Below are 13,031 nucleotides of genomic sequence, written 5' to 3'. Positions count from 1 at the left end.
GGGTGGTCGGGTTGGGGTGTGGAGAGCAGGAGAGAAGGCAGAGCCTGCAGCTGGGAGCAATTGCACTGAGGCGGAACGAAATTCCCTGTATAAGGAAGAAACCACAAGCTTATCTCTTTGGCAAGAAAAGCCTGAGAGATTTCTGCCACACTCGAGGATCAGACTGCTCCTCTCTGAAAATGTGAGGTCACTGGCTTAGACCTGGAGACCAAAGAAGCCCCCAGACAAGGCTGTGGATTTCAGCAGCTGAGCAGCTATGGGGAGAGAGATAGGCCTGAAGGACTTGTGGAAAAGGTGACCCAGCCTGCAGAAGAGTCTACGCAGACCTAAGTTGCTGACAAATGACCTCATCTTGCCAGAGTAGAAGAGTTTGTTTATTTTAATTTTATTTGTAAAATAAATAATAAAGAGTTTTTGCCTGCATGTATGTCTGTGTACCACTTATATGTCCGAGGAGTCACTGAATTCTCTGGAACTGAAGTTTTAAACAGTTGTGAGCCACCATGTGACTTCTGGGAATCAAATCTGGGTCTTCTTGCAAGAGCAGTCAGTGCTTTTAAATGCTGAACTATCTCTCCAACCTGGCATAGAACACTTTAAATAAGGTTTCTTTCCTGTGGCTGGAACAGCAGAGGAGCTATGAGCTCCCAGAGAAGGAAACATTAAGACACAGAAGTATTTTAAGCTTGTTTTTCAAGCCTGCACAAGAGCTACGTTTGGGGAGGAGACTGAGACACCATTGAGGGAATCTAGCTGTTGAAGCTGAAGTGTCCTTTCTCTGGGCCTGTCAGAGAGAAGGCCTGGCCTGCAGGAGCTGCCACTGTCAACCTACCCAAAAGATTAAATATTTAGGGCACTTTGGAGAGAGAAGTTGCCTATGCTTTGAAAAGATAAGTCTAAATCTAGCACCTTAGACCACCCCTACATGCTACCTTCCATGAGAGCCCACATTGATGCCCATGACCTGTGCTGCCACCAAAGGCCATGATCAAGTTCAGAGAACTATGTGGATGCCCGTGGTCTGTGTTCCTGTAGGAGGCCATCTTGATGTCTGTAGTCCATGTTATCATCAAAAGTCAAGTGGATGCCCTTGGTCTGTTCAACCGCCAGGGGCCATGTTGGTGTCCATGGCCTGTGCCCACATCATGATGGTGTTTGTGGTCCGGGCTGTGGCCAAGGAGATGTTGATGTCCTTGTTCTGTGCTATCACCGAAGAGCATGCTGAGGTCCTTGGTCTGTGTTGACACTAGAGGCCATGTGGATGTTCACGATTCGTGCTGTCACCCGATTCCACACAGAAGTCCATGGTCCATGTGCTGCTGCTGATAAAGGACAAAGAGGCTTCTCTTACAGGACTATTGATGTCTGCAGACTCACATTTGAGGAGGAGAGGCATAGACAGCTTCTGAGACAGCCTATCCCACCCCCACTAGCACTCCCATCCTCAGAAAAGAAAGAGTCTAGACAGGAAGCCATTAAAAGCAACTCTTAAAAAATGCTGAAGTGTAGCTCTTCATAGCTGATAGCTTATGATGGGGGTGGGGTGGGGAGGGACTCAGTTTAGTGGAAATTTGACCACGTTCCAGTGAGTATATGGGCAACACAAATGGACTTGGTATTATTTTCTCTCTTCTTTTTTCTTCTGGGAGGAGGTTACAAGGATGGGAGGGTTGTCCTAGGAGGACTGGGAAGTGAGTAGGATTGGGATGCACTAGGTAAAATTCCTAAATAATCAATAAAAATATTTGTCGGGGAGCAAAAGAACCATACAAGATCCTCCCCACTAGATATTTTGGAGGCATATACCCGATGCCTACATGAGTTAACCTATTATGCTGTAGAGTATTAAAAGTTATCCTTCCAAAAATAAGAACAAAGAAAAAAGATTAGTCAGGCTGGAGAGATGGCTCAGCAGTTATGAGCACTGACTGCTCTTCTAGAGGTCCTGAGCTCAATTCCCAGCAACCACATGGTGGCTCACAACCATCTGTAATGGAATCTGATGCCCTCTTCTGGTGTGTCTGAAGATAGCTATAGTGGTACTCATATCCAAAAATAAATAAATAATTCTTTAAAAAGAAAAATAAACAACAAGAATACTAAAGGCGAGGAAGTAGTAATTATTACTGATCCCAAAGCAGGTTATTAAGGCTGGAATATAATCACTTCTGAGGATTTCCCATTGCTAATTCAGATATCCCGTTATTATCAGACACCCGATGTTCCAGTCCCTTGATGCAGTGTGCCCCTCCTTCTGCTGTAGAACACAAACCACAGAGAGAGAAACAGGACAAATGGTCCGTTCTGGTTTCAGCCATGTGAATATTCCCTGCAAATGGAGGAAGACTAGAAAGGAATGTAGACAAATAAAAACCATTTGCGTTGAGACTGTAGGTTTCTATGCATTTTTAAAAGTCTAAATGAATCTTTTTATTTAAATGGAAGGTCAGAAAGGTTGTGTTGTTTTGAAACAGGGAATCACGTAGGCCAGGCAAAGTGTTCAGGAGGGCTGTGAAAACTGACCAGTGGGGTTAGGTCATATGAGAAGAGTTCTTTATGCTGCTTCTACAATTCAGGGGATGCTGTCACAGCATGCTCTCTCAGACCCTCAGGAACTCAGCAGGGAAAGGCCACAAGGACAGCTAAGTGGCCTTTGAGCCAGAGAGAAAGCCATTCACAGAAGGCATGGCTGCAGGTCCTGTGAAAATAGAAGAAACAAACAGTACAGAACCAAAGAACAAAGGGGAGTTCCAATTCAACACATATGTGTGTGTGTGCGCGCATGGGTGTGTGCGTGTGTGTGTGTGTGTGTGTGTGTGTGTGCGCATGGGCGTGTGTGCGTGGGTGTGTGCTCGTGTGCATGTGTGCCCATGTGTGGTGGTGTGTGTGTGTGTGTGTGTGCGTGTGGGTGTGTGTGGTGTGTGGTGTGTGTGTGTGCGTGGGTGTGTGCTCGTGTGCATGTGTGTGCATGTGTGGTGGTGTGTGTGTGTGCGTGTGGGTGTGTGTGTATGCATACAGGCACACAGGTGCACATGCACCCCCCCATACAATGTCCTAAGACCAAACCTCTTAATTCATGAGCTAACGTATGAGTAAATGACTTGAAAGCAAAGACGGTCAGTGTTGAGACCACACCCCAAGTTGTGTCTTTTTAACTTCATTTTTATTTTTGTCTTTTGAGAAAGGAGCTAAGGCAGACCAGGCTGACTCGTGATCCCCACCCCTACTCCCATCTCCCAAATGATGGGATTGTATGTGTGCCCTGCTGTATTCCCCTCTCTCATTTTAAATAAGGTCTTTTGTTTTCATGTGGTTGGTTTCAATATTTTTGAGATCGGGTGTCCTTAAGCCTAGCTAACCCTTGAACTTAGTAGATGAGGCCTATGAACTCCTAATCCTTGGTCTCTGCCTCCCATCACATCTAGGTTCAAGATGTGCTTGAAACAGATATTCCTCACAGTCTGGAAGAACAAAAGCCTTGTAACCCAGAGGAAATATAGAGATTGAACTAATGAATAAAAGCAATAAGTTACTCTGAAGATGGATCTAAGGGGCCACCCATGTGAATAGCGACTGCTTGATGTAAGACTCAGTCAACATACTGTCATAACATCCTCAGCCGACTGTGAAAAACACCTATGGAAGCCAGGCATTTGAGCTTCAACCCCAAATCCTGATCAAGCTGGGGACAGGTGTTTCCAGACAGTCAAGAGTCATAGGCTGTCACTCACAGGTAGCTTGGAGACCTCCCATCTAGTCACAAAGAAACGGGAACAGAAGTTTAAAGTAAAGGTTTATTTCACAATGGCATGAGGTCAGAAGGGTAATGATGCAGTCCTGGGAAGGCATAATTTAAAACTGAAAGAGGTATATTCAGATAGAAATGAGGGAGCCAGGTCGTAGGAAAGCCCATAATGGCCAAGAGCAGGAAGCGGGTAACCAGCTTTTAAACCCTCGTGTTGAGTCATGTTGGAGGGAGCAAGTGGGCAAATTTTGCTTTCACACAGTGGGAGATAGTAGCAACAAAAGGGTTCTGAATATATCATTTTAGTGGGAGAAATAAACATTTATCTAAGAAAAACTGCTATTTTATATTCACAGAGTACTAAAGAAATAAAAATTGTAAAGAAAGTAGAAAGTAACCAATTGTGTAATAAGAATTGCAGAAAATGATCAATGGGGGGCTGAGCCCAGCTCTCAGTGGGACTTACTGCCTCCCCTGAGTGCCCTCCTGTGTGGAGCTGAGCATGGAGACCTTAGAATCAAGGCCGAGTGTGCTGCCTGCGGAGCCCCTACAGCTTTCTCAAGAACTTCAGAGCCTGGTTTCTGTCTCTTTCTGACAGAGACTAGTTAGTATCCCATTCAGGATCCTAAAGTGCTGAGGACAGGAAGACAGGCAAGGAAGAGAAGAAAGGAGGGAAAAAGGAAAGAAAGGCTCCACCGTGTGACCTGCGACGCTGGGTTGGCAATGTAGGTAGCAAGCTTTTGAAAGAGATGAATCTGAGTCGGGCACTCTTCTGAACAAAGGGCACAGAAAACCGAAGGGAAGCGCACAAGCTACCGGACTACGGGCTTTTTCTAGTCTCCTCCATCCTCTCAAAGCCCGTGACATTACAAATGACAATGGCTCAGAAAAGGAAGGCTGTCAACAAAGACTACATCTCTTCTACATCTTTGCCATCGGCAGTCAGAGCTGCCCGTGAAGCCCTGTGGAGCTGCCCGTGAAGCCCCGTGGAGCTGCCACTTCCCTTTGTGGCCCCAAACTTGTCTGACGCGTGTCCTTCGGCATCCTCGATTCTTTTTCCCTTTACCGAGCTAGCCCCGGTTTAGGATTGTTCCGGGCTTTGGATGACAATGTCAGCTGCAGAGGGCAAAGGAGTCAAGCTAACGAGCGCTCCAATCCTGCTTCTTGCAGACGGCTTCAGTTTTGGAGAAGGCATTATTTTTAGAATTCCTACTGGCTTTCACCCCGTGCCCGGAATGATTAACTCTTAGCTGTCTCCTTCAAGTTTAACTCTCTGCTCCTCCAGTTGCTCCCGAGGAAGCAAGGCCCCTTTTCCACCCAAAGACTGAAATAAAAAATAAATTCCAACCCCCTACCTTCCACCCACCCCTCTCAAATTAATCATCTCCGTGATCCTCCAGGTTATTAGAGGCACCATGACAAATAGTTTGTCTAGAAGTTGAACTAGACTCAAACCTTAAATACGGTTTAAAGCCCACTTTAACTCTTTTGTGTGTTTAAAATGGGTGACTTTGGTTGACTCTCCAGATGATGGAAGTCATTAAATACTGAGGCTGTGGTGGGATGCGGCTCTGTAGAGCAGAGATCAGGGGGTGAGGTGTATTAGGGTCAACAGTTGCAGGCTAGCTCCGAGGTTCAGTGATCAGGGATCAGAGTCCATGGTAAATTAACCTCGACTGACTTCATTTCAGGGACGTACGTGTGTGTGTGTGTGTGTGTGTGTGTGTGTGTGTGTGTGTGTTGTATGAGCACGCATGTGCAAGTTAGGCATGCATAGAGGCCAGAGGAGGATGCTTGGTGTCCAGCTTTGTCACCATCCTTGAGACAGGGGCCCAGAGTGAACCTGAGATAGGGTTTCTTGTTATTTTGTTGCGGATTCCCACACTGGGCTGGTTGTCCAGTTAGTTCCCAGAGTCTCTTGTTGTCACCTCCCATCTCCCCTCTGTAACACCGGGATGACATCATGCCCAACTTTACATGGGTTCTGGGGTTTCAAACCCTGGTCCTCATGCTTGCGCAGCAGCACATCACCCATCCCTGGGCCTACCTTAAAAAAAAAAAAAGTATTTATTTGTATTGTGTGTGTGTGTGTGTGTGCACTCGTGCCATGGCCTATGGAAGCTAGATGTCTCCTTCCACTGACCCTCATCTTAGCTTTTGAGACAAGAGTGCTCGCTAATCGTGGAGCTCACTGATTGGCTACACGGCCTATCAGTAAGCTACGGGGCTGAGTTGAACCTGAAATCCTCCTGCCCCTGCTTCTTGACTACTGGGATCACAGGCAGTGCCACACCTAACTGGACTCCGGAAGCACCACTCAGGGGTACTACAGTTCTCCCTCCACCCCAGACTCATCTCTTACTTCTTTACTCTCCTGCCATCCACCAAAGCCACCTTACCAGATTTTGCCACATTTCCAAAGGTCTAACAGATATTTGAAGGGAAAGCTGCTGTCGGACAGAGCTCCACCAAATCAGCATCTTTTCATTTTTGTTTTTTTTTGTTTTTGGCTTTGCACAGCAGTCCAGTCTGGTCTCGAGCTTTTGACAATCCTCCTGCCTCAGCCTTCTGACCGTGGGATTTATAGGCATAGGCTACCATACTCAGCTTCAGTTGATAGCTGAGATTGACTTTTGATACCTTCAAATGGACAAACAAACAAACAACAACAAAATATTTAAGCTGAGCATGATGGAGCACACCTTTAATCCCAGCATTCAAGAGGCAGAGCCAGCTGGACCTCTGTGAGTTCAAGGTCAGCCGATCAGCCAGAGCTACACCCTATTGAAAAAGGGGGTCGGGGAGGGAAATAGCCTGCTGAGGTTGCTCAAACCACCACCTCCTACCACCCTTCATCTCACCCCTGCATAGCTAGCTTGTCATGCAGACCTGAATCTGACAGAGTTAGGTCTGCAAGTCAGCTGGGAGAGAGAAAGAGCTATTTTAGAAAGATCCTCTCAGGAAATTTAAGCAAGCTCCCTTTAAAGTAATGGGTCCACTGAACTCTTGAACTGGAGAGCAGACATCCTGATTTCTGCTGTCATTTGGAAAGGACTGTCTGTCTTGACAGTGTTTGTGTAACTCACTTGGGAGTGACAAGCGAGGTGAAGATATTGTTAGCTGCAATCTGGATCTGTCCTGGTAAAGAGCAGGTGAATGTCTGCTTTGATCCTCATGTAATTCCCATGTAATAAGTGGACACACATCTCACAGTGTGAGATTTCAGCAGACAAAAGCAGAGAGCAGAGGTCAGACAGGATAGCCGGCGAGTCCACCACCTCAATTTTCAAAAATCGTTTTTTGTGTGTTGGGAATTTTCAGAACTCTTTCTTCCCTGAGTGTGGCAGCCCAGACCTTTAAATTCCAGAACTTAGGAGGCAGAGACAGGAGGATCATGAGTTTGAGGCCAGCATAGGTAGACCCTGTCTCAAAATAGAACAAAACCCTTCTTTTTTCTACTGGTTTTGGAATATATAGTAAGTTATTGCTAACTATACACAGACAGAAAGTGTTGCACCATCCCAGAATATCAAGTTTGATGCCAATAAAAACAAATGTTTCTCTGTCCCTAGAGGTGTTCCAGGTGTGCTGCTATGTCACATGTGTGTCAGTAGGTGGCAGAGAGGAGAGATGCTACGTCTACACTCAGTGTTCTGACCTGTGAACATCTGATTAGTAGCCTGACTCTCTCTGGAAAAGGTGAACCTGAGATGACCTCCCAGTCCAGTGCCATGGTACAGGCCTGGGGCAAGGGCAGACTATGTTCCAGATGATCTCTGCCCAGTTGATAATGCAGAATTTGGGCATAGCCCTCCTGAGATGACCCCAGATACTCAGAGACCCAAGCAATCAGCGGTGGAGAAATGGAAGAGAAAGAGAAACAGAAGGATGTGAGTATAAGGGAGAGAGGCAGATGTAGAGACTTGAGGGTAGTGAGGAACAGCTTGATGTGAGTGGCCACATCTGTGATGTGATGCCACTAGGATCATGGTGGGGTCCTGGCCTATGCTCCATTGAGGGTCATGTCTGGGTCAGTGGCTCTGGAGTAGCAGGGGTCTGTTACCACCAAAAGCCAGGCAGAGGTCCCTGATCTGTGCTGCTGCCTGGGGACATGTTGATGTCTGAAGGTTGTGCAGAACTGCCCCACCACTCACCTGGGCATCATGGGAGAACTGGTCCTGGGGGTATGAGAGCAAAAGAGCTGACCCCCATGCTAGCCAGCTGCAGCACTCAGGAGAGTAGCCTGCACATTGTAGGAGTTGCAGCTGAGGATGATACGAAAGTGTGAGAGCTGGTCCTACCACCAGTTTCCTTGTAGTGGCATGGGTGAGGGAGAGATACCCTCTTCCCTGTTCACTCCCACTGCCTATGGCAGTCAGGAGACCTGGTGCTGGGGTCATGAGAGTGGGAGAGCTGCTCTTGCCCCTCACCTGCTGCAGCATTTGGGGGATCAGGCCCTGTACCTCATCTGGGCAGCAGGATAGAGCTGGATCTGGTCTGGGGGCATTGCTAGTGAGCCATCCCTGAGGGTGTGATAGCAGGGGATCGGGTGGGGTGACCAGCTCAGATACCTCTCAGGCAGAGATCAGGGCTTTAAACTGGTACACCCCAACATCTACCCCGTGGATGAACTGCTGGAGTGCATGAAGGAGCCACTCTTATAGATCCAAAACCACGGGATCTCCATGACACAAGGCAACATCAGGACATCCATGAAGAGTCCCAGTTTGGTTATAGTACTGATAGAGTAGCAGAAGCCAGAGGCCTCGTACCAGACCAACGACTCATTGCAATGAACTTTTGCAAGCAAAGAAGTATATACCACAAAAGGGCGTACTGTGGAACACACTACAGCTTCCATAACTGTGACACACTACAGCTTCCACAGTGAGATTTTTTTTTTTCTGTTGGGGAGAGGCTGCAGGGATGGAGGGTAGGAATGAGGGGGAGATGTAAGGGATTGAAGTACATGATGTGAAATTCACAAAGAATCAAAAAAGAAAAAACCAAAAATGGCTCTGTTGTATCAAGCATAATTGGTATTTACAATTGAACACAAAGAATTAGAACATGTTACCTAAAGGCATCAATTCTGTTTCAGACAACCAAGGCTGCAGATCTTGTGTAGTATTCGGTAGAGATTTTTCCGAAACTGTGTAGTGGATCACGTGTTGTGAACCAGTGGTAGTTCAGTTGGCCCTTGTCGCCTTGGCCAAGTTACTTCACTGTGAACTTGGCTTTCCATGTCTACAAAGATCCATCTATTGCTCCAAATTAATCCATATCCAGATAAAGGAGACATGTTTTTTTTTTTTTGGTCACACTAAATGCCATTTAAATAGGCTTCCCATTGGGCTGGCGAGATGACTCAATGTGAAGAAGGTGTTGGCTGCCAAGCCTAGAGGCATGACCTCGAGCCCACAGAACCCACGTGGTGAGAGGAGAGAAAAGAATGATGGAAGTTGTCCTCAAATCTACACACACACACACACACACACACACACACACACACACACACACACACAAACAAACACCACCCATGAAACTCAAACACACACACCACATCCATAAAACCTATACAAAATATATTTAAATTAAAAAAAAAATGGGCCTTTAGCATCCCACCCTAGAAAGTGCAGAATTCCAATTAGCAGCCTCCAGCTGGCAGACCTGTCTGCAGCCTGAATACCCCCACTACTTGGAGGCCCGTGGAAGCATCAGGGCTGGACCACTTTGACCATACTGAAGCACAATAGTGAGTGGTCAGATGTGCCAGCCTTCACCTAGCCCATTCGCAGGAAGGAGGATGGGCTGAGAGCGTCAGTCTAAGGAAAGACTCCTGCAGGTTCTTAGCTCTTCACAGCGAGCCCAACCCTTGCCCTGGCTCTCCCATTCTCTGGTAACTTTTACGTGAGTACTGACTTCCCTCCTTACTAACACAGCCAGCTTCTTGGTGGTTCCTGTAGAAGATGATATACCTTAAGTCATTCACCACCCCAAACCTTCTTCATCTTCTTTTTTTTTTTTAAATTATTTATACAGGTACACTGTAGCCATCTTCAGACACTCCAGAAGAGGGCATCAGATCTCATTACAGATGGTTGTCAGCCACCATGTGGTTGCCAGGATTTGAACTCAGGACCTTTGGAAGAGCAGTCAGTGCACTTAATCAGCCTATCCCTGGGCAGAGGAGATAGGAAGGCTGGACTTCTGATTCCAGCAGGGGTCCCAGGGGAGAGAGAGGAAGTTGAGAAGGACGGTGAGGGAGGAAGAGGTGGAGGAGTGGTGACAAGCAGGTCACCAAGGGATTCACTATGAGGACACACGTGGGTCAGAGTAAGCCGGGATGAGGCTCAAACTGCAAGCCACATTGGGGCCTGTAGCTGGGAAATAGCATAGAGGGTTAGAATAGATACTATCTGTCCAGTCATAGTGCTTAGAGCTGATTAATAAATGTAATGGGTCTCTGTGTCAATTATTTGAGAGCTAGAATGGGAACAGATAAGGCTACCATTCTTAGATTGCAGCCTATAGCCGAGCAGGGGCAGGAGGAGACTGCTGAAGGCAAAGGACTAAAGGCTTCCTGCAAAATCATCGGTCTGTGGCTCCTGGGTACCCAACATGAGCCACAGTGAACCTCACTCTCCAAGTGACTAAGGCTTTGTTTGTGCTGTTATTGCTTTTACTTTTATCTGGTTTGAACAGCCAAGATGTGGCAGCCCCTTTCTTACCGGAAAGCGGGGAGCTTTGTTGGCTGTGAGCAGGGTGCATGGGTTAAATTGAGCTGTTTCGTTCTGTCGCACCTCTGTGGGTTCTGCACGCCCGAGGCTGACATGTGACTTGGGCTCATGGTTCTGCAACTGTAGTATGCTCGAGGCTCCGAACTACGGTGTTTGGATTTGCAATCTTTTGACTTTTTTTTCTGATGTGAGCATAGTACCTGATCTGGAAAAGCACACTTTGAAATTTTTTTTAATTTTGAATTTTTTTCCAGTTATGGTTCCATCTTGCCACATAAGGCCCCTACTTGGACTAGTAATCCCCAAACAAGGTAATTTGCTTACTTGCTGTCTTGCTAACATCTGGTATTTTGTGTGTTAAGGGCATTAAATGAATTTGCAACTCACCTGCTTTCTAGATATTTATAGCAAGATGTAGTGGTGCATGTATATAATTCTAGCATTTTGGAGGCAGAGGCAAAAAGACCAAGAATTTAAGCTCGACAAATTTCGACACCAGCCTGGGCTACAGGAAACCTGTCAAAAACAAAAGGAAAACCACAAATCAGTACATGGTGGGTTTATTGCAGGAAGCCCTGCTGTAAATCAAACACCATCTATCTGTATGTGACGATCATCAAGTGGCCTCGCAAAAACACACACATAGCTTGGACCCCTTCAGAATCTGGGTGCAGAGGGTGTGGGGCGGGGCAGGGCCTGGCAGATGCTCATCCTTCTAATTGGTCCCTCTGTACTGCTGAAAGCTGTTGGTCTATCCTCACTTAGAGACCACTGACTCAGGTAACTCCCTGTATTCTGCTTCCGGGCTGTCCTGCAAAGTTCTCCTGACTCAGGAATGACTTCCCATGAAGAAAGCTGGTCAAGTGCGGAGGTGTGTGCCTGCCATCCCAACACGCAGGAGGCTAAAGCAGGATAGCCTAGGCTACATAGGAAGACACTATCTCAATGTCCTCCCTCCAAAGACCATGATTACAGAGTAAAATTTTATGATAGTCACATAAACATTAAAATTGTATTGTGGTTAAAAGGATATTTGGCTACACAAAACAAATTTAGATATGATAGTTTAACCAGACAATTGTTTTTTCCACAATCTCAAGGTGACCAAAAGCTGTCTAAGTTTGTGAGATGACATCACCTGAGCTCAGACTTTTCCTATGCTTACACTCAACACCCTTGAAAAAGGACTAATACCCTCCGAGTTACAAGATGGCCGCTGCCCCTCCACAGGTAACCTCTGCCCCAGGCAGGAAGATGCAAGACGCAGAAGAGGTGCATGTGTGGCCTTTCCAGGAAGCTGCTCTACAGACTAGTATTCTCAAGTTGGACAACATAGGCATGTGCCAGCTTCAAGAGTGCTTGAGAGATGGGGACACTTCCGTTTCGCAACTCAAATGAAATGAGATTCCATAACGAGGCGTGGTGGCCCCTGCTTATAATTCCAGCACTTGGAAGGAGGGAAAGGAAGATCAGGAATTTAAGGTCCAACTTAGCTACAGCAATAGCTACCACCTGGTCTCAAAGGAGGGCATGGACAGGCTTCATTCTCTTCTGGCGGCTGCAGAGGACCAGCCCTTGCCCTGTGCAGCTCTTCAAGGATGCTGTGTTCCTTTAGCTCCTCGGGTGGGATGGAGTTTCTCCTCTGGGTTGAATGTTGGAGCCTTGGTCTCCAGGGCAGTGCACTGGCAAATAGTGGGATCCAAACACTGGAGGCCAATAGGATGCTCTTGAATCTTTGGAGGGATGTCCTCAAAAGGACACTAAGGTATCCTCTCATGGCCCCCTTGTTTTCACAGAGTTTATTTAAGCCAGCCCGGCCCACTGGTCTCTCCCTGCCCCTCATTGCTTCCTGTATGCGCCTTGCCATCTACCACAGCCCCTCATCAACGGGAGTCAAGCCACCTGGATTTTCAGCCTCCACAGGTATAACTTAGTCAGACCTCTTATTTATAAGCTAGGCTCCTTTGTTACAGACATGACAAGTTGACCGGTCAAGCATGGTGGGACATGTCACTAATCCTAGCACTCAAGAGGCTAGAGCAAGAGAAGCAGGACTTCAAGGGCCATCTTCAACTGTATAGGGAGCTGGAGGCCAGCCTGGGCTACATGAAATCTTGTCTTTTAAAAAAGCTGCCTAATGCAGTTCCTTCCGCCATTGCAAAGCCAGCAGCACAATTAGAATCCTTCCAGCTTCAAGTCTTTCTCTGCTGTAGTGGGATACACTCTCCCCTTTAAGCCATGTAAGGGGCTGGAGAGATGCCTCAGTGACTAAGAGCACATTTTGCTCTCAAGAGGGACCTGGGTCTAATTCCTAGCACCTACAGGATGGTTTGCAACCACCCATAACTCCAGTCCCAAGGGATCCATTGTCCACTTCTGATCTCCTTGGGGGCCAGGTACTCACATGGTGCACATTCATACATGCAGGCAAACAAAACAAAACAAAACAAAACAAAACAAAACAAACCCTCGTACCTGAGATGAAATGAATGATGATAACTCCCACAAACCCACATTCCTGCTGGACTAGGTCCACCGGAATTAAC

General features: G+C 46.9%; 1 long non-coding RNA gene and 1 other non-coding gene across 2 annotated transcripts; one reads left to right on the top strand and one right to left on the bottom strand.

The window, feature by feature from the left end:
- Positions 1-701: 701 nt before the first annotated feature.
- Positions 702-8,588, bottom strand: Gm39375. Its single transcript, XR_870937.1, has 4 exons — positions 7,900-8,588; positions 6,145-6,385; positions 2,524-2,698; positions 702-1,322 (listed from the first exon to the last, which is right to left on the bottom strand). It is a non-coding gene; the product is annotated as a predicted gene, 39375 (long non-coding RNA).
- Positions 7,307-7,433, top strand: Gm23609. Its single transcript, XR_003948498.1, has one exon. It is a non-coding gene; the product is annotated as a small nucleolar RNA SNORA17 (small nucleolar RNA).
- Positions 8,589-13,031: the final 4,443 nt, after the last annotated feature.

Source organism: Mus musculus, chromosome 9 (assembly GCF_000001635.26).
Source record: "Mus musculus strain C57BL/6J chromosome 9, GRCm38.p6 C57BL/6J".
NCBI lineage: Eukaryota > Metazoa > Chordata > Mammalia > Rodentia > Muridae > Mus > Mus musculus.
This window is presented reverse-complemented; position numbering and strand designations above follow the sequence as displayed.